At 40.3% G+C, this 22,395-nt stretch overlaps 2 protein-coding genes and 1 long non-coding RNA gene across 8 annotated transcripts in view; 1 reads left to right on the top strand and 2 right to left on the bottom strand.

Annotated features, from left to right (window-relative positions):
- LOC110990465 (G protein-coupled receptor 54-like) overlaps positions 1-16,218 on the bottom strand; it is a 218,528-nt gene extending 202,310 nt beyond the window's left edge. For 2 of the 3 annotated variants that reach the window (XM_087137221.1, XM_087137220.1), the window contains exons 1-3: positions 13,529-16,167; positions 11,518-11,695; positions 10,634-10,833 (exon numbers count right to left, since the gene is read on the bottom strand). The gene's annotated coding sequence lies outside the window, so the exon portion shown is untranslated. Of the gene's footprint in view, positions 1-10,633; positions 10,834-11,517; positions 11,696-13,528 lie in introns of all 3 variants that reach the window. The other variant, XM_087137224.1, reaches the window with a different exon arrangement.
- LOC110977259 (G protein-coupled receptor 54-like) overlaps positions 1-22,395 on the top strand; it is a 158,087-nt gene that overhangs the window by 100,397 nt on the left and 35,295 nt on the right. The gene's annotated exons all lie outside the window — the stretch shown is intronic.
- Positions 16,783-22,022, bottom strand: LOC110977260 (uncharacterized). 2 transcript variants are annotated; one of them, XR_002597935.2, is made up of 3 exons: positions 21,649-22,022; positions 20,397-20,468; positions 16,783-19,281 (listed from the first exon to the last, which is right to left on the bottom strand). It is a non-coding gene; the product is annotated as an uncharacterized LOC110977260 (long non-coding RNA). The 2 variants fall into 2 exon arrangements; XR_002597936.2 differs by lacking the exon at positions 21,649-22,022 and adding an exon at positions 20,956-21,019.

Raw genomic sequence — 22,395 nt, 5'->3', positions numbered from 1 at the left:
ATACATTGTATCTGATTTTGAAAGTTCTACAAGCACGCACATCGATTCAAAATTTCTGCGCCCCAGGACGGTGTCAAATTTTCTCCGCGGGAAGAATGAGAAGTTAGCGCTCTAGTTTTTATATGTAGCACTATGCGTGCAATACATTTATGCCACACTTTTGCCATGGATTTAACAATCGGAATTAAGAATTCAAATTTGCTTGAAGATTATTAACGTGACTAACAATGGAGTGACAAATGGGAGGGAGATGCGTTGACAAGCATTTGTGGTCTATAGTAAAGATTGCGGTAACACCATGTATTTATCTCTTCTTTGAGTATGTGTGGTTCTGAGAAGAACCGGGTTCTTCTCAGAACCACACATACTCAAAGAAGAGACTCAGAACCACACATACTCAAAGAAGAGATAAATACATGGTGTTACCGCAATCTTTACTATAGATCTAGTTTCTTTCACCATGAAAACCTTTAAGTCTTATAAGCATTTGTGGTGTTTGGTACTTTCATTTTATTCTTCATTCATACTTCAGTCATTTAGCCATTCATGAGAGCCCACCACGTGGCTAGTCTTTAGCGCACCGACTGGATATGTGCCACCTGAAACAGTATTATTAATTTTAAGGGTATTATACCATTACAGAGGGGTAGAGGGGTATTTTAAAAAAGAAAGTAAAATTGCTGAACAAAATCGTTCATCATTTTTAAAACCTGTTTGAGTTTGTGACTCAAAAGGTGTTTATGAATGGGATTAAATTGTGCTTGGCCGGTCTTTTCATTCTCCTGATTTGGTCTTAAACGGCCGTCTATGTCTGCTTGGGAAGTATTAGAGTTTAATTTACCTGATTTGGTCTTAAACCGTTGGAGACTGTATGGCCATGCACACATATTAATTTCATTTTTTTAACGAGGCGTAGCGCAGGCGTTAAGTGCACTACATAACGCGGACCAACGCACAGTACTTTGTACGTGATACGTTAATGTTCGCGCTGTGTGACAACATTGTGATTTGTAAGTCTCTCGTTTTTGTACTCATTATCAGGTTTGTTCTAGCCGTAGTGGGACCCTGCCTTTGATGAAGAAAATGACCCGTTATCATTTAAATGTTTCACTGTGGAATGAATCAACACCCAATCAATTTAACTATATTTTGTTGTTCTGCAGTGAAAAGATACATTCTTGAATTCTTTCCAGGACTTATTTTTCATTGCGTACACTGTCTAAGTGCTTATAGTTGATTTTACGTTGTGCACTTATATTATGCTTTTTTCAATCTACACCAAAACACTAGAAAAGTGGCGGAAAAAAAATTAATAATGTCATTGTCAAGTCTTCAGAAATAAAGGATGGACTTTTTGTGGAGAGAGGATGTTTATGGGTTTTTTTGGTATCCATGTTGCCCTTTTGCTATTTTCTCTGTCGACATCAAATATTGAAAAAGATATATTCAGCATTTTATAGATAATTATAACTTTTTTGAATCGTTTTATTGTGGACGTTTTACTAGTTAATCTTGTCGATGTCATATTGTGATTATGTTGTACTCTTGTTTCACTGAAAAAATATCTTAAAGAAAATGCCTACAGCCTCGATGACATTTAAATAATTAGTCAATTCAATTCAAGTTTGTGACAAGAGCACAAGTACAATGACCTTTGAAAATTATTCTCCACTTCCATTTAACGGTACTAATATTTTCATTTTCCTTTAGATTGTCCAGAATTCATCACACTCTTTTAGGCTTTTTCAGCAATCTCGTGTGCAAGGATAAGACAAACTCTCCAAAACTAACGAAGTATACTTACATTTTAATGGGTATACACACGAATATCGCATGCGGTAAATCTCGGAACTCTGTAACTTAATTTTCTGTCGTGACAACTGTTGCGTCTGGAGAATAGCTACCACTTACTGGGAAGAGATACTTAATGGTTTGAGGTTTCTTCATGATTATGTAACGTACGTCGTCGATTAAGATATCTCGATTCATCAGTAGAAATTTACTGTGTCTGTCCAGCAGCATCGAGCGTGCGCTCCCATTTAGCATCTCCATCTTGAGCCCAACTTGGAAAATACTGAGCAGCCTTGAAATGAATTGGTCATACATGTACCGATGTTTGCGGCTCAGTATCGATGCCTGTGCTCTGTACCGAACTGAACCGTACAACCTCGGGGAAAACCATGTCATGAGAGATTGCCGGTTTTCGATTTCCAATTTGTCTTAATGGCGACTCCCGTTTCCTGCCTGGAAACCCGGCCTGTATACCTAAATTCTCGCGCCATTTAACTGATTTACCAGTGCTTAAATAACGGGCTGCAGCAGCCGGGAAGAAGACACTGGGTGCCAATATCGATCGTTTATTCTAGCGGAAGGGTAACTTGGAGCAAGAAACATGTTTTTTTCAGAGTCAAGTTTAGAATTGACTGTCTGTTGAATGAGTAACGTAATTATCCTTGAGCGAAGCTCCTTACATTTTTATAGACTATTTCCTTAGGAAGGGGAATGAAAAGTTCTTGACCGTTTCGTTTTCTTCTGTATTATGAATCCGAGATTGCATTTGGCGTTTGCTTTTTTTTAAGTAGCAGACATTTCTTGAGTTCGGGGAGTTCGCTGCTTTAGTTAGAGAACCAGTTGTTTGATCCGGAGTACAAGATTTGGCTTGATTACAGGGTTCCATAGCCGCGATGATAAGGTAGCCCTGCTGATCAGACACTTGCTATACTGGAACATATATTTTAGACTCATCATATTGACACCTAATCAAAATGACGAGAGCGAAAAAGTCAGATTCAAAATATATAGAAAACGTCTTGTCTCCTGGCCGATAGATCGTTTTTGTATTCTAGCCGTGTTTATGTTGCGCGTTGTTGAATAGGGAAACTGAGGTATTTATGAATGTAGTTTAACGCATTCTGCAGTTATCTCTACCCACTGTAAAGCTTGAAAAATGTTCTACACTTTACAACACCTCAGTAAACCCACTCTAATTTTTTTATTATTATGATTCCCCTCTCTTTGGTTTTTGTTTGTTTGTTGTTTTACTACACGCACTCTTTACCCGCAGTTTCCGGTGTTTGACCGCTGTTGAGGTGATCTACAAAAATCATTTTGTTTTGGTAATCGGGAAAGAGACCAATCATGAGCCTAAGTAGAATAATTTTGCACTTGCCAACAGAAACATCTTGCCAGTGGTAATTAAAATAGGAAATATGCAGATGCTTTGGTGTTTTGGTGGAAAGAATTTTTCCAAAGTACATAAGTTGGTGTTAATACGATTAAGAGAGACATGCTTTAGGTTATGAAACCTGATTGAAAAAAAAAAGAAATATTCCACGGAATGGTGACATGATAAAAAATCCAATTTTTGGCAATAACCAGCTTTTCAGTGTTTTTCGTTTCACTAATCTTTACGCCATAACACTTTGGCGCTTTGCATATACTTAGACCACCATCCAAGGATGGACCCAGAAGAAATCCGTCATGATGACGTTATCACTTGTCACGTGACAAACCCAAACATTTAATTCATTTTGGGCTTGTATCTCTGGAACCGTTTGTTCCAGTGGGTTGAAATTTTGCATAAAAATAAATGTGTTATATATGAAAATTTAAGTTATGCCATGATGATGTCACCACCTGATTTTGACGATTTTTAAATTTTTTCATTTTGGCATACTTTTTGACATATTTCCTGAACAAAACAATTTTTTTTCAAAATTGCTTTTGCTAAACCTCTAGCAAGTCTATTAGATATCCATTTGTTTATAAATCTTGTCTGATCGCTATGAAATTCACTCAGTACGTTATTCATTTCTGAAGTGACGTCATCATGACCTCATTCATTGATTTTAACTAGTTTTTCACGATTTATATGTAGGCCCTATACGAATTTGCATGCACACTACTACTATCTTCCTGTCATTGTTTGAAATTACTTCCTTATTCCGCAGAAAAACCGTAAATTTCAATTCACCAAGCTCAGATATATGTGCAGATTAACACCATTTGTATTTAAGAGCCAAGTATGAAGTATGATCGTCTGATATAATTGTGTACACGGTGACCTTTGCCCTCAGTGTGGTTCATGTACACACACTTGCGGCCGCTACCAAGGCACAAGTAAGGAAATGCCCTGTGTCGCGCAGTTCGTGCTAGTTCCAGCATCGGTGGTCCGAGAAAAAAAGTAAGGACTGGTCCGATGACTGGGACTGTGGGAATCACCCTTCCTAACGGATTTTCTTCTCGGAATTAAATAGCTCACAAAACATACGAATGATGTTCAGAAAAGGCTGTGATTCCGAAGCAGCTCTGGGGTTGTTCATAATCATACGCGGTTTACTGCAACGCTCTCATTTATCTAGTAAACATTTGCAATCGTCTCAAAAGTGCCAGTTAAGTGTTATATCTGGCGGAAGTTTATGGAAGAGAGATTTCCGTCGGTCTCAAATGATCCCTTGCACATTATATTCCTACCCTCCTAACACTGCGCATACTTGCGTCAGTCCGAATTTCTATCATTTGTTTATTGCGACACCATTTTTTTATGTGAAACTCAAAGAATTCCTATCAGCAGGGCACATACGGCGTCTTCAAGCATAACGTCTGATGTTTCAACACATATACACAGCTGCAGTGTTGCCGCTTTAAATAAGGCAGCACTAGTATGTTTTTTCTCAGCACAACGCATGAGCGCACCATGAATTTCAACTAAATCCGTTCGAAAAGGGAAGGATTAGGACTAGGCTAGGATGAAGAGTTGGACAAATCCAAACAAGTGTCGTCAGGTCGCCTACCAAGACTGCAGTGATAAAAATAGCAATGAATGAGGTTGTCAAATTGACAAGTAACAGGCTTGATTTAACCACATTAAAGATGTTTTAAACCGATTGGTTCAGTTTTTAATTGCTTGTTTTTGAGAAACGGTACAGCAGTGAGACAATGGTTGTGTGTCATTATTTTGTATATATTATTTTTTCCATCTTTTTCAGAATTTTTTCGTTTGAGCAAACAAAGAGAGGCAGAAAGATCACTTGGTAGAGGCCTCCAAGACGATAGATCACACAAGAAAATTCCGTCATAGTCGAAAGAGTTGTAACATTATGACCTCAAGCTCTGTTTCCATGTTCGCTTTCCTAATCCTATAGCAGAAGCGTTAGGGTGAAGCAAACAAAAATATGACGGAGATATATGAATAGCGTAAACGCTTTTGAGAGGGTTATATACAAGCACGCATGAAGCAAGAAAAACGTAGTAAAGAGGGTGAACGTGGTTTAAGAGGTCATCAATTTTTTTGGTGTTATCTACGGTATAGCAGCTTCCAAGATGAAGCATGGAAGGAGATGCCACTCTAAGATTGTACTTGGAATAATGGAACATTCGAGGTAGTCCCTTTTGGCGTGAAATTTGATGGATGTGGTGTGCAGACCCTATAGTTTACCTGTTTGTCTTCCTGGAAAGCTACCAAGCTGTTGATGCCTTTACAGGAAGGGTGTTTTATTTGTTTCCGGATATATAAGTTTATTGTTCTCCAACTATCCAATCAATTAACAATCAATGACATTTAATTATAGTTTTGGTCAAAGATGTCTTGGAGCAATGGGAGTGATACCTAAAAGATTATCCATTACAAAGTGCTAGATGGTTTTCCCATTTTGAGCAAAATGTTAGGGTGTCGCCCTTGATAAAACTCATGTATTTTTCATAAGTACAATATTGCTTGACATCCATTTTTAGAACTTCTAATAAAGGACTATTACTGCTCATTTTCATTTTATAAATATGGATTCGATAAATCAAAAGATGAGATTAAGGCATTTAAATCTATTGTCTATGATCCGAAACAAAATAACTCATTGTCGATTACAAGCTGAATCTTACATTTGTTCCTGATCCAGTCTATGACTGATTTCCAAAAAGAATCGACATAAAGACAGTTACAAAAAGATAAATAAGGGTCTCTTCCTCTTCATTACCAAATGAACGAGTTTGTGCCCAGGATTTTATGAATCCAACGAAACTGGACTATTTTTTATAACTATTTATCTAAGCCATAATTGATACGATGTTTTCTGTTTCACTTGCCTATGTACTTTCTCACAACCTTTTTGGAAGCAACAAAGATATTGTATATTCCACGCGAACCTTTTTTCATCGCTTATAAAAACATACAAGTTGAAAACGAATGGGAAAGGAACATTGTTATTGGTCGTCAACAAATGATAAAAAGCGGCCCTAACAGATCCAATAACCTCATCATGTTCAAAAAACTCAGTGCGAACATTGAACTTAGCTCTAAAATTCCATCATTCATAAAAGCTACAGTTTTCATCCAATAGATCTCATGTGAAATGTATTCTGGCTGACGACCAGTGCTTATAATGGATGCACTTGCCACCGATCTTAATCTGATTATTGTGCCAAAGAGCAGAGTGTCGAACTTCGTTGGTAACTAAAGGTATGTGTATCGGGGTGAATTTTTGCCAAGAATTCATGACATCGACCCAAAACTGATTACTACGAAAAATGACATTACGATCAAACAAAAAATCGATAGAACTGACTTCAATGTACAGTACACTTTCAATGCCTAGAATTGTGTGACATAACTATGCCCATGCAGAACCTTCTGAAACCGCAAATCGGCGAAGCCAATCAATTTTAAGAGCGTCAATATAGACCATTCATAAACCACCTAAGTTGTAATCTTGAATAATTTGATTTCTAGAAACTCGATCGTTACCTTTCCAAATAAAATTGAAGAACATAATGTTAAGATCATTCAAAATATTACCGGGAGGATCAGGTAAAGTGAAAATGTAATAAATACGTTTATACATAAGTAGAGATTATACAACTGTCACTCTTCACAGAATAGTAAACTTCCGTTTAGACCACTGGGCAATGAGTTTTCTTCATGTCAAATAAATCATTATAGTTAATCATAACCATAGAGGCCAAAACTTTACAGGGAAGTTAATCAACAAACTTCCTTGCGTTCTTTTAGAGTTAATTAGTACAGTTTTTTTAACATGGCCGGTACACTAACTTTGTTACTCTAGTTCCTGGTTACAAAACAAGATGCCTTACGTTGGAGTTTCTAGAGTGCGGTTTTGCTAGACTTTGTGCATGGATCCCGTGCAGACATCATTGTAATATTCTAGACGGGGACGAACTAATAACGTGCGAGAGTTGCTCACTGCAATCTTCCAGACGTTTTTGCAGATTCCCACACACAGCTGCTGCCTTAAACATTATCTTGGATGTGATATTCCACGCCAGATCATGTGAAATTACTACTCCCAGGTGTACAAGTGTGGCGTTTTGTAACTCCGAGGGGAACGCTGTGCATTGTAATATCTTTTGGGGGTAAAATGCACGACGAAGCACTTAGTAGTGTTGAAGTCCATTTGCCATATTTTGGACAACTTAAACAGTTTATTAATGTCATAGTATAGAAGCTCCGGATCTGATCTCACTTGACAATAGAGAATACAGACATCTGCAAACAGTCGCACGCTTGATTTGACTGAAGACCGCGAGTCGTTGATGTAAATTAAAAACAGCATGGGGCCAGGGACTGTGCCTTTGGGAACGCCGGATACAGCAGTTGCTTGGGATGAAAATGAACCTTCAAGTGCGGCACTTTGATGACTATGAATCATGAAATGCTTGATCCAGGTATGATGTGATCCTCTGATAACCAAGTGATCAGATTTATGCACAAGCCTCGTTGGCTAAAGTTCGAGTCTAACACTCTCGACATGACTTAATCTGAAAGAGTTACTCAGCATAGCTTCGAATTAAAGCCTTTCGTTCATTCGTTTCTTTGTCTTTCTGTTTTGTTTTTCGAAGGGGCTGGGGTTGTTTCAGTTAGAAACCATACTTCCATAAATTAAAGGAAACACGCAATGGACATTCAGCTCAACTTGTTTTCATACATATTACTATGTGTCACAACAATACAAACAAGATCTAAATACTTATTTTCACTGGAAGTGACGAGACGGTGGTACATTTTCATTCTTAGAAAATCCTTTCATTGGTGCTTTTTAGAGCGCGCCATTTTGCTCTTTTCACAAAAGGCACTCCTTCTCTAAAGAGCACAAGAAAAAAAATTTAAAAACTACTTTAACGACAAAGATTTGTAGATATATTGGCCAGTTATGCTATCCGAACAAACTGCTTCATACGATAAACAAGTAAAAAGTAAAACTTTCTTCAAACAAACTCGGAAAAGTACGATATATATATATATGTACACACAGCTATGGAGACACTACTGCTTTGCCTTGGATAACATCATGCCTTGGTTCATGAAAATGGAAATTTTCATTGGCATTAAAACCAAACTGTTTAAGTTTTTTCCCCTTTACTATCCGCGGAGGAACAAAGTCACTTTAACTTTGCAGGAAATCTTTCTTGCATGGATCGGAGTCATAAAAATATACCCTTTATAGAACGTGATAGGGTGGCCCCATGTGAAATCCTCATAGGCAGGCAGCACATGGGTTGTTGTAGCTCGCTACGTGACTATTACAATCAGGCTTTATTTCAAACGCGAGCCAAATCCTGATAACAATTTGCAAACCTACAGGCAGGGACATGTAACAAGTTTTTCCTTTTTTAAATTTTTTTCAAACTTTTATCAATTATTTAGTCGTGCACTTTTGGTGTGTAATTAACGTTATGCATAAAATCATGACTTTTGTGACGACATCGAAGACAGTTTTTAAAAGGTACGGAGACAGCTCATTTTCAGAAACTTCGTATGCTGTGAAGTAGGTACTGCCTCAATTAACAAGTTTTCACACAAAAACCAGCCGAAGCCACCGTATCGTCTACGTGAAAAACACACTTCCCGTTCCTGTGACCATCGCGAGAAAGGATGCAAGATCTTATACCAGAGAGTAGGCAAAGCACTCACCTAAACAGCAGAAACTATCAACGGTGGAAGTTGGTCATTTCAAAGATATTTTCACGTAAATAGGTGCTTTTCATCCCCTTTTGTTCACTTTGTTCAGTTTCGTTTCCTATTCTGTTCATTCCTTCTTCGTGGTTTTGTTTCCTTTATTAGTCTATTTTTCCCAGAGGGTCCCAAGCACCTCACACCCTTCACCCCCCACGACGCCCATTATGGCCTATTTCATTTTAGGATAATGACACCAAGAGCAAGACAGCAGTTCTATAATAATAATCTTAAAATGTCTGAAGTTAATTCGCCTTGAAACGTCCTCCTTGCTTGATAACAGACTAATGTAAGGAAGACGACCGGAATATTATATTCTCCGTTAGAGGCACGGCTCATCGAGAATCATGCCTTCCATAGTCGCCACGGTGCTAATGATGTACAACCGCACAAGCGACACCGGGACGGAGATATTAAAGGGGTTATACAAAAAAAATTGAATGAAATTTTATTTAATCCATTGCGTCTTGTTCTATATATTAGCTTCCATTTCAGTTTTGATGTTGCCATTTCAGAAAGTGTCTATTATAGACCTTTTGCGTTTTTACTATCATACAAATTCCATATTTTGGAAATCACAGATAGACAAGAGTATTAGTTAAACATTTTCGGCACAAAAAGGTTCAAGAATTTGTGCTTTACTTCGGTTTATTAGCGAAAGTAAAAAGAGAACAGAGAGAGTGAGACAGAAACCAAAGAGGACAAAAAGTCGGTCTGCAATCTATTATCGTTTCCCACATATAATAGTAGCCACCGCCACTTCTTCCTGTTAATCTGCGCAATTTCACTTCGGCAAGTATACATTATATAATAAATCTCCAGATAACTTCTAGCAGTATATCCAATTATCATACGTCTGTAGATGAAATTGCACCTGCCCGTACAGATGATTCGGATCGGGTTAAACCGACGCCTTTGGAATATTTCAGTGAAAGTAATAGGGTAACAACATGCATGGTGTTTTATAAAATACTGCAACATTCATAACCAGTGAAAAGGGAGTCGATTAAATAAAATTACCAATTGTGTGTATATAGTCCGCATAGTGTCTAGAGGGAAATGTTATACAGTTTGCACAAAATTCTGAATGATATCGCAAAGGTTTATGTGGGATAATGGAACACAAACGCCTCGGCCAGTATTATTAAAACTGAGGCGCCATAGTTAAATCAGTAGAGGTTTGAAAGCCGAGCCTCAGAATGATACTTGCAAAAGTTACATCTATTAACCTGAAAGAAAAGCTGTCTTAGTTTCCAGTTTATAGTGGGGGTTCTTTATTCCCTCTTCTTGCAGCTGATATTCCCGAGATTTTGGTATAATGCCTAGTTTGAACGTGCGTAATGCATGCACAGGTGATGGCATAAAACATGGGGGACTCCAAAAACGCAATACAAAATCTAACATTCGTTTTCTCCCAAATTAAATTTACCAAATGGAATCGCTGGAAAGACCTGCGAAATGAGGATACTGAACTGAACAGGGTTCCAAAAACAACAACAACAATGATTCTGAAATGATTCCAAAACAGTAACGTCCTACAATTATTTTTGGCGAAAATAGATGTTATGCTTTGGGTATGTGTTTCATTTTAAGGGATCACCCGGCATTACAGAGGATATACTTGTGGGAGTCGGTGCAGGGCATGATCAACATCCAACATACACTTACCTGTTGAGGATAGATCATACAGAAGGTAGAGCTTTGATGAGCAACATTTGTCTCTGATAGTAACGAGCCTGTAGGTTGTGTCTGTTTCATGCAGGTCCTATGCACGAAATGTCTCACGAGCCGGGAACACGGGCGATATCTCTGGTCTCCCCAGAGGGGACGGATTGGTGTAAATATGACTATCGATTGAAGACAGTACCCTGGGAAAAAATCCAAAAAGACAATCAGCATGGGCAACATCCACTTGAGCAATTTGGAGCGAATCGAGTCCTTGAGTCGCCACCCCAGAAAATAATGTGATCTAATTCCACTGTTGCCTTGTAAACCAAGACAAAGGCAATCGCTGTAACGACGGGCTTTTGAAGCATTTCAATAGTGAAAATTGAATCTCATAAACATTAAGATGGATTCTAAGGTAGAAGTCACTCTAGACGATAGGCATAAGTAGCATCAGGTTTTCTCCAAAATTATTGCTTGCTGCTGCCATCGCAGTCCATTTATTTTGTGCCGTGCCAGAGCAGGGCTTAAGTCTTCATAAACATGCAGTACTGTAGCGATGGACTCTAGACGTGGAAAATTATAGTTTTTTTGACAGCAACTGCTTTGGTCATTGTGTGATCTTTTTGGTAAATTAACTAGGTTAAATGTCCAAATCAACCCAGAACGCCTACGCAGGAGATATAGCGAATTACAACTTAACTCCATTTTCAAACATTTCTGATAAAAAAGAAAAATTGTGAAAAAAGTCATTCAATTTCAGGCACTGGAGAGCTATAATGTCAATTCGTACGATAAAAAGTAAATACGCGTGTCTGTGCAAAGCAAGTACCAATTATGTTTTCTACTTGTATGCGTTATTCCTCTCGACGTAAAGTGAACTTTACCTTTGGGAAGACTCCATAAAGCTGTAGTGAAGAAGCAGTAGAGAATACCTGTATTTGTTAGTAAAACCAGGTCAATGAAAGTCCCCCAAAACACATTGCTGGCCCTGGTCGTGTCTTAGGTCATGCAGCTATGGCAGAATGGACTCCGGCAATCGTACTAAGGTGAGCTGGTTTCATTCTTGAAATTTAAAGGAGAAAAGAGGAGAGGGGGAAATCAGTTTCAATCTAAGTGCCCGGAGTTCGCCTCATTCAATTACCGGGAACGCCGCAATGGGACGAATTTAAGGCTACTCTGGGGATACTTGAGTCGTCTCATCCCGTCGCAAGAGTGGGTCTGAACACGCTGAACCGGCGGAATCGGCGAAGTTGCCACCAGAGTTAAATGTCACAAGTTGTTTCTTGTTTCACTTTTGATTTGGCGTTATCAGTCCATCTCTTGCCCAGATGTCGGGTCGTATGAAACTTGGCAAGAGGAAAGGACTACATCGCAGTGGGCCAGTTGCAAACTAAGTGAACTGACACAGAGAGGATTGCGGACCTTTATCGTTTTATAAGTAAATACAGTTGCATACAGAGAATGGAAATTTAAATGGCATTATCTAGCGCCGTCCACATTGTTCATGATTGATGAAGATTGGACTGACTTTATCAATTATATGTGGATTTTGTGTGGATTTTGGAAGAATAATGTATTTCCGGATGGTTGATATAAAGGCTTTAATTTTCGGTTTGAGTGATTCATGTTGAAGAGGGAAGGCTAGTATCCCACTTCTTTGTTTTTCGCCAATAAATGAAAAACATGAAAAGAAATCAATCACAAGCAAGTGTACATGTAATAGACTCTGGCATTCTCGGAGCCTGTGATCCATACTGATTTTGCTCTTAATATGTCTGAGATGTATTCAAATCATTCACTGATTTTTTTGTGTTTACCTGATAGAGAAATGAAATCCCAGCGGGACGAATACAAGTTGCTGTGAAATGTTGATTAGTGATCAGATTGATAAAATCATTATTTACGGAAAGCCTGATGCCCGTGAGATAACGCAACATAATGTTTTGTTGGTCTAATTTTCCGAAATTGTAATGAAGAACACCATCAAACGTGTTCTATTTCTTATAACATTAATAAGCGCAATGAAAGTAAAATTTATTTGGGAGTAGTTTCTGGATATTATTTTACAAATAAACGCTAAATGCAAATGAAATCACCGAGCACCACTCCTGGGTCTGTTGAGAACAAGGCTGAGGGACAAGAGCGCTATCAATTAAACAATGACTGGGTGTTTCACAACTTGTCAACACTTAAAATTTAAACTCCTTCATTTAGTTTCAACCAAATGAAATTTAGGAACTGAAGTACAAGCTTTCTGTTGAAATTTTATATCAGAGCTACTTGGTCTAAGATCTTCGTTTTCAGCGAAATTGAGGCTTTGTTTGTACACATTTGAAATCACACAAATTTACACCAAGGGGTCTTTCGACCTTAATTCGTTAAACTACACTGTGTCTGGATAATTTTGCTCGAAACATCAAAATATATTCATATATATGTGAAAAAGGGGCCATAGCAAGTGCAGTATGGCTTGTTGTCCAAAATAACGATTCCTTAAAAAAAGCCGAACAGTTTACTTTCTAATTACACTGAATGGATTTTGTTCGATTATATTATTTTAAGTCTGAACTCAAGAAGAGCTTGTTACCGAGTAACTGAATAACGTGTCACAAGGATCTGGTCATTACGTCGCGAATGCGGCACCATTAGTAGCGACAAAACTCTGTTGAAAACTTCCAGCCCGCAAATTTCAAATTTTTAATAATTACTATGTCAACTAAAAACTAGCTCAATTGCCACTGTCAGTTTAATAGTTTAATGGGTAATCTACGTTAAAAACGCTTGTGGCAATATTTACCAGTTGTATATTGGCTATTGATTAAGTATGTTACAAGTGGCCCACACGTCCTCAATAATTAAAGTTGTGTTCCGTGTTGAATGAGTGGTAAGACATACCTGAATCAAATCAGCACGGCGAGGCCCAGGCATTGGTCTCAACGATTGGCTTGGTACACGAAATCAGAGGAGAACTTGGGAAGATAATATGGGCCGTTCCGGAGGTACGAAATTGGGTTAGATCTACGGTGAGGAAGATTTGAGAATGCAAGCAGCGGGTGAGACAACGAATTCCTGCAGGCGACCTCGGCGACTGTCTTAGGTAGCATCGATTCTTGTCTCCACTTCCGAAGTCCTAGCCTCCACGTAATGCAATATAGCGCATATCGCACTCGCTACAACCGCAACAAAACACCGCGAAGTCGCGCTTCCAATCAAACAATATTGAGTCTCTCCTGTCTAGGTACAAGAGTGCGACAGTGTGGCACAGCTATCATTTTTCTCGCGGAAAAGTAAGAATTAATTTCGGAGCGGTGAATTAGAGGGGAAAAAAGGCTCGCTGCTGAAATAGACAAGGAGGGGTAGTTGTCGGCAGTCTCGTGCGGTTGGCAGGGAGCGTGTCAAACTGGACTCCTTGAGGGACGCCCAGACTCGATTGCTTGTCCATTAATTGTCGCTCAGGGCAACAGTTGCATTTAGTTGCAAAGACCCATTTTAGATTGACTGCGCTGCCTGCCACTGATAGTCCTGGAGAAAAGAGCACGCTGTCCACCCTAACTCACTGGTCCATAAGGCTTTACAGCTGACGGCGTTTTCTTGGCAATCCCTCATCTGTGCATTGAGACACTTTCTTTGCGATTTTTTGGCACCTCTAATGACACACTTTAGGTGTAGAATGTCACAATGACTTATTTGTATCTCTAAGAAACAAAACCAGATATCGCCCTCATAATAATTTTTGCTATTGGAATTGCCCTGAGGAAGATATTCTTGTAACAAACGTATTCGCCAGTAAACAAATCAACCTCTACGGCGAATCATCATTCGAAAAAAATCATTCCATTTCTGCCCTTTCTTTTCAGTTTCATTAAACTACCATACTAACCCACTGATGTCACTTTCAGTGCTTTGAAACTAGCTCTTTCATCAATACATGAACCTTTGTGGTTTACGTGTTTATGCATATCCAGATTTTGATCCTCTGATGGTGTTACATAGACTGTGCTTAACTTAGTCCCAAATCCTCCGATTTCAATATGATTTTACATACACCCTAGGGGGTTTGGGTTATTAGCATGATAAGGTATTCGTCCCTAAAATGTGGAGTATTTGTTATTCCCCTTTCCATCGATGTACTCAAGCTGTCAGTTAGCTCAAAGAATCGGTATCTTTGGACGACTTTGTTCAAACACTAATGAGCGACAAACCATGCAGGGTAATCATGTTCAGTCTGCCTACTGCGACCTGCAATTCATAAAAAAAACAGAAATGTGGTTTGCCTTTGCGCCTTTTGTTAATGTTCTTTCAATGAGCAATCATTTTGGCTGAACCACATGCAGCGTTTTAGCAGACTAAAATGATACAGCTAATACATTCGTTGTTTGGATTTTATTTCAGTTCACCGGCGAAACTGCTTAAGGAAAGTGATTCCCTCTATATACACTGAAAATGCCGCCATATACACCATATAAGGGGTGGTGTTCATGATAAAGATGTACGTCTCTAATGCGTATCAGAATCATGTAGAATCTTAACAGCAGAACTTCATATTTATGGCGTTAAAAATGGCTTTCCCTTTATAGGGACGGGATCAAAAATACATTGACCGTTTACATGAATCCGCATGCGCTTCTTGCCGTTTTGCACGCCCTTCCGTTCACCCACGTTCCAAAGGGCACTTTAGAACGCATTCCTACACCATTCTCTGGCATGAATCATTGAGAGTGTATTGTTGTGTTAACTGGCCGTTCCTTTGCGCGCAAGAACGGCAGCGTATAGTGTTCCACAGCCGCCAAAATTGCGTCGCGTCGTGCCTTTGCGTCGTGTTTTATCTTGATGCCGTCGCGTCGTGCCGGCTTGTCTTGCCCTTGTATCGTGCCTTCGTGACGTCGCGTCTCGCGTCGTGGCGTCGAGTCTTGCCATTGCGCCGGTTGTGTCGCCTTTCACGGTATGGTTTTTAGGTAGTGTGCGTTAGGCCGTCGCTTCCTGCCGTCGCGTCGTCGCACCGTCGTATCGTGCCGTCGTGCTTCACTGTTTCTAAAAATGGCTGTTGATTACCTAGGCCAGTAAGGGCGTGTGTCAAGTACTGGAAAAAATGATTTCCGTGGTTAGGGTTTCACTACACCCGATAGAGGCCCGTAGAAAACAGTGCAAAATCAGACTTAAATAGCGCCAGAAGATTATGGCCAGAAGATCACTTTTCGTTTCAATGTTATAGGGGTTAGCCACGTGATTTTTTTTTCATCCAAAAGAGGACCGCAATTTAGGGCTTTTTGTGAAAGAAATATCCCAAACTGGAAACTGCCAGTCCCAAATTAGCGATTTATAGAAATATTTCTATGATCCCTCCTGATTATGGTATATCTTGTAAAATCCTCTTGGGATCAAAAATATTAATAAGCTCTCGCCCAGGAATCCAATAATTTGGTGGAATACACCCGTACGGCTTACAAAATTTGATCATGAAAAATGGTATCTATTGGTATTGAACCTAATTCCGTCTCTAAGGGTGCTCCCCTTTCCACCAGTAATGAGGCAACGGCGAGAGCACCATACGACGGCACGACGCGACGGCACAACGCCAAGGGGCGAGGGCATGACGCGAAGGCTGAAGGCCACGACGTGAAAAGTCGATGGCACGACGCGACGAGTCGATGTCACGACGTTGCGGCACAACGAGACAGGACGACGCGACGATACAACCCGACAGCAAGATACCAGGACACAACGCAACGACGCGACAGCACGACGTAATGCATTATACACAGTACAAAAGTACTGAGAAAGGAGGCGACGCCATGACGCGACAGAGCCGTCGTAGCGTCGCGTCGTGGTGTCGCGTCGTGGTGTCGCGTCGTGCTGTGGACCCTTTGCGTCGTGGCCTTCAGCCGTTGCGTCGTGCCCTCACGCCTTGGTGTCGTGCCGTAGCATCGTTCCGTCGTATCATGCTGTCACCGTCGCCTCATTCCTGGTGGAAATAGGGGACGCCCATAGAGTAGAGACGGAATTAAGTTCAATACCATGACGTCGGAGCGACGGGACGAATTTTGGCAGCTATAGAACACCATACAACAAAGATACGAAGAAGACACAAGCTGTTCCTGAGTCTGTTGTTGGCTGTTAAAGGCGTTGATGGGGTTTGGTCCGATAAGATTTATTCCTCCCTCTTACGAACACGTGTGCTGACCCTTTGATGTACTGACTTCTTACATTTATACATTCTTGCATAAAATGTTACCTGAGGGATGAATATAAAAAAGCCTGCATGGTCAGGTTTTACTGTTCAAGGATAAGATAATATTTTGGCAGTCAGTATGCTGTATGGGACAAACATTTTCACGTGGTCGGCATGGAGTTGGGCGAAAGTGAGAGTCCAAATTTCGATAAAGAATTACAGATATGTTAAAGGTGTCTATTTTTGGTAGCATGAATACATGTTCCGGTGTGGGGGGAAAAACCACGTGGTCCGGGTTTGCTGTGAGATGTGGAGCATTGGGCCAGATTTGCCGAGAGACGGGGGCATAATAGTTTCATGGGTGAACTAGGAATCAAATAATGATAAGACTACGAAAAGGTCCAGTTAAAAAAAGATAAAATGCTCAGATGGGAAGGAACAATATTTTTGGCAAATTTGAAGCTGGAAAAAATAATGATTATGCAGTGGGGCATAGGAAAAAATAAACGGTCACAGGTGGTCCAGGTTGGGATAAAGTTAAAATACTGAGATGGGAAGGAACTATATTTTTTAATTTCAAATTTGAAGCTCAAAATGAAAAATATGATTATTTGGTAGGTTCAGGAAAAAAGAAGTCCAAATAGGACCCAGGTTGGGATGAGAATAATGGCTGAGACGGGGAAAAGTAAATATTTTTGACGTACGAAAAATGACTATGCGGTGAGATAGTGGGAAAAGGAAACCTCGTGTTGTCCGGGTCTGGATACAGAAATATTGAAATGGAAAAAAGCTTGTGCACAGGAAAAATCTGTAAAGTCTTTTTCCAGAGCACTAAAAAATCCTGCTTACATTAGAAACTAATTGCAAAAACGATTTAATGGTATTTTTTAAAGAAAAGACTGAACAAAGCCAGACAAGCTGAGACAAAATGATAAAAAACGCACCCCTGTACATTTTCAATGGCCCTTGCCGCCAAGGCCATTTGTGCGAATGGGTTACAATAATGAACTTATCACTGACAAAGTTTATAAGCCGAGGCAGGATGGCATGAGGCATCATTTCTGAGTGGTAAAGAAAGATGCCGGTCGGTGGGAAACCTTTCCCTGTACACGATTCATGCTGAAAAAGGGTGGGAACCCTCTTCGACTTGTACCATTATTATTCATAGAATTCCAATTAGGCCCATATTCAATACATTCACATAATTTAGGAATTCTATTACATAACATTCGTACAAGTTTTCAGAGGGTTTACATGTTTAGAGCTGAAGGAGACCCTAATAAACGATAAATGGAGTCAAAACCATTGCCGTAGTGGCATAAGCCAGTTACATCGGTGGGTTCTTCAGCGTTACTTATTACAACTCAGAAGTGCTTTGCAAAGGATGGTTCTTCCACCGCTCTTAAAAAATGAGCAAAGGTAAAAACATTCCTCCAGTCTGCTTCCCCTTGGGCGAATGCTGTAGAAGATAATGCACTGCGAACACTGTGTGCCGAATAAATTGTGGCATCTATACCTGCTTCACGTAATACACATTTCATCCACCTAGCTAAGGTTGAGGACGTTACTGCCTCATGCGGTTTTCTTATTGACAGAAACAATTTTTCTCTTTGCTTTGAACTCTAAGGTCGGGGGGTGTAAATAGCCTTTCAGTGTCGTTGAAACACACAATTTCGTGCACTCTTCAAATTTAGGAAAAACTGTTTTGCAATGTCCCCCACCCTTACTTTTAGTTTTCAAGATGTCCATGACAGTTACGACACAAGACCTTTCGAGGAAATTAAAATACCTCAAATCAAGACACGCCAGAGTTTGTGAGCAATGGGCAGACACAAGGGCCATTAGAGTTAAAAGCTTTTGGCTCAAACTTAAAAGTGGGATTTCGGTGTTATCTGGTAAGGAACTTAAACAATCAAGAACTGTATAGACTTTCCATATCCTGGAATACTTAGGCATGGGTACCGTTAAATTAACACTTTAAGCAGTCTTATTACCAAAGGGTGTTGGCCAACAACATACCCCTCAATTGTCTACCATATTAGACGAAAGCGCCGATCTGTTAATGCTTATATGGAGGCGTAAGATTTCCTTTTGAGTGTTCATGAGCAAGGAATTTAATGACTTCCGCTAAAGCGGGAGAGAATGGATTATTTTGTCGTTTACTACACCAGTTAGACCAACATTTCCATGCTGGCTCGTACTGTTATTCAGTACACATCCTCCTAGAACTTGCAAGGATATTGGAAGCGTCTGTTGAAAAGCCTCTTGTTTGCCAGCGTTGCTTGAGATGAGCCACGCAGCCCAGCGTAGGTTTGGTACTCTGTGTTGGAACTGGCGCGGGGTACCAGACTGTCCGGTGTTAGGGTAAGTAGGCGAGCGATTTACATCTGAAGTAACTGGGGGAACCAGGGTTGGGCTCTCTAGATTGGAGCAATGACAAGGCATACCAATGCCCTGTCTCTGACTCTCTTGTCTAAAACTGCAGTGAGCAACAGAAAGGAGGAAATATGTAAAGTATAATATTCCCCCATTACAAGAAGAAAGCATCAATCGCCCATGGGGATCTGCTTTCCAGGAGACACAGTGTTCCAATTTATGATGGGTGTGTGATGCAAACAAATCAACATGAAATCGAATTGTCTTCCGAACAACAGAAGCAAATAGAGCGTTGGGGAGGCCAACCTCAGTGTGAGCCAAGGTTGGTGTTCCATCTACCGATGAGGTGGATAAGGGAAGGACACTTTGATAGACACACACCAAAACACTCGGTGTCCCTGCCTCCAAATATTGTTTATTCCTGTTGATTTTCTTTGATTGTTTTACAATTCCCCCCCCCAAAAAAAATCTGTCAACAAAGACAAAATAATCAATAAATTTATTTATTGCGCGCTGAATATAAACTCAGTTACAATAAGGGTTTTTTTACATTTACAAAATTATAATACATTTAAATGTAGATGGGCACACAATAAGAATAAATCTTTGTATATCCTGACATCTCAAAGAGCGTACATAAAGAGCGTAAATACATAAATATAGCACACAATTTGATGTTTAAAACCACTCCCTACCGGGCGACCCGTTTTCGAGTACATAGGTTTTATATGCAGAGCCGGGCATCCGGGAACTGGGACAAAAGAGTTGGGCCTTATTACAAAAGACAGTGCTCAGCCCAAAAGACTGAGCTTGCTGGGCATTACCGACTTTTTTTCGCTCTCAATAGTGGAAATAATCCACTCTTGTTTTGAAACAGTATACCACGGTTTGAGGATTAGGAGCGAGCGGATTACCACGAGCGGACCAAAGTTCTCCACCACCGCAGCGATGAGCCACACAGCACCATTGCACGCTGATCTGGCCCCTATTGAAAAGAGGTCAGCAGTGCACTGTGCCGGTTTGGGAACAAAAGATTCTTAAGTAACACCGCACAACCTGTAGTGCCCCAAAAGTCCTTCATTTTGGTATTAACGGCCATTAAATGAAATGATGAATTTTTGAAGAATTTTGAAAACGGAAAATCTTGAAAATGAGCTTGCATCTTTTCTTCCTCAAGAAACATCCACCTGAGCAAGTGGTTGACATTCACCAGCTTACCTTGACATCATAAGGGGTGGTGTTTCATCAAGTAGGTTAAGTCAAGTGCTCCCAGTTGTATGAATATGACGTCTACAAGATTAAAAAACACAACAAATTCTGTGTATGTAATAATACATAATATAAGCCGACATACACATTTACTATTGGCAAACAGTGCGATAGAGGTTCGTGTATTTGGCCTATATATGCCACATGCAACACGGCCTACAGAACGCACGCAGTGTTTGACCACCCCATTCACACGCGCTACACACAGCATGTTTAGCTTTTCGTGTACACAATGGGCGAGAAGCGGCGTAATTATAATACATGAACAATGACGGCATGGTCGCCAATACAACAACACGTCATGCATGATTCAACTGCAAGACCATTGAAAGTCGGAAGTTTGCAAACTTATATGGTTCACGTTCCTTTTCTAAAATGACAAGTTCATGCACACTAACCCAACCAAGGTAATCTATGAATAATAATGCATCAGCTGGTTATGTGAACATAATGAAACACCAGCAAGAAGCAGCATAAAATGGAATCATTTTAGGAGAGAAGGTCTCACCTGGCGACGGCCAAGAGGACGCACTGCAAAGAGGCCGTTTGGATGTACGTGCGTGAGTGAATTTGCTAAGGCGTAAATATTCCGCCTCTCAAACTGTCTTTCGCACAACGATCAACGATCGTCGCCCTCAAATTTAGACTAAAAACATAAATATGAGAGTACTGGCCAATCTTCTCGATAATGCTTATCAAAAGATTACCCTGTTAGAGTGTTTTAAACAAATCTTTGATGAGTAATTAGTGGATCCTATAAGCATACGACCCTAGTACGCACAAGTTGATGTTTTGAATAATCATGTGATCCCCAATTTTATGCCTTAAACGGTGAGTCTGCTGCATATTATGCACGTAGAGTGCCATGTCCTTAAATAAACATGTTCGGCTGCATGCTCGTTTCCTCTTTACGAGAAAGGGAATCTGCCAGGAAAATACTAACGCCCACTAAAGGGGTTGCGGGCACACTTTCGACACACTAATCACAATAATAATCACTAATAATGTGATGTCATTCAAGGGTCTTACAGATTTTCTAAAAGTCCCATTGTAGAAAGGTACGAAACTGTTGTGCTATTGTCTGACTTGACCAGAATATGAACTGCATTGTGGCTACTGCATAGAGAGCACAATGCTTTGTATACTGCAGTTAATTCCAGCCTGTTGATATGGAAATCTTGCTGGGCAGTTGTCCACTTACCCTGGGAAAATTAACCGTCTCTGTTTCACAGAAAGCTCCCCAGGCCCCAGCCTGTCTTGCTGGCATCCACGATAATAATAATCAAGTAGCTCTTGGCATGAAGCACATCTCATTGCCAGCATCAAGCAATGGCACCCCCGACGTATCCGCGAGGCCATTGAAATCTTCAAGAACAAGACGGTCCCCCAAGACATCGGCTACAACATTAGTGACATTTGGCGCCCCCTTCTGTCCAACGGGTCCCCTATACCCACGGACTTCCAACCGGCAGTGCCACTTGGGTCCCCTATACCCGGCACTCTCTCCAGCACCACAACACCAACTGACACGCGCCTGTGAGCAGCCACACCAGCCCTCAACGCTGTTCCCACCTTCACGCTCCAGTACCCAGATAGCTGGGATCCCAATTCCCACGCGTCAGTGATCACCCACAGCATATAAGCAGCAGTGTTGTTAGATCGCGACAGTCCCGAAGACGGACAAGGCACTCTCGGTCTGAAACGTCAAGTAACCGGTTCTTTTCAGAACCACACATACTCAAAAGAGATATTTTCCACATGGTGTATCCGCAAATAATAATAATAATAAAGTCAATCGGACAAACTTTAATAGCTGATTTCACCTCCTTATCCTAGAGAGACATTTAACCACCACTAAATTTCTTGAATGATAGCGGGCCTAACAGCAATATTGCCATCGAAATTGCCTTGCCCTTTCTGAAGAGCATGAATTTAAGCTTATCTCAAA

Source organism: Acanthaster planci, linkage group LG05, assembly GCF_054643075.1.
Source record: "Acanthaster planci isolate LZ-2023a linkage group LG05, COTS_SCS, whole genome shotgun sequence".
NCBI classification, from domain to species: Eukaryota; Metazoa; Echinodermata; class Asteroidea; order Valvatida; family Acanthasteridae; genus Acanthaster; species Acanthaster planci.
Note: the sequence above shows the minus strand (reverse complement) of the source record. Positions and strands in the feature narration are given on the sequence as shown.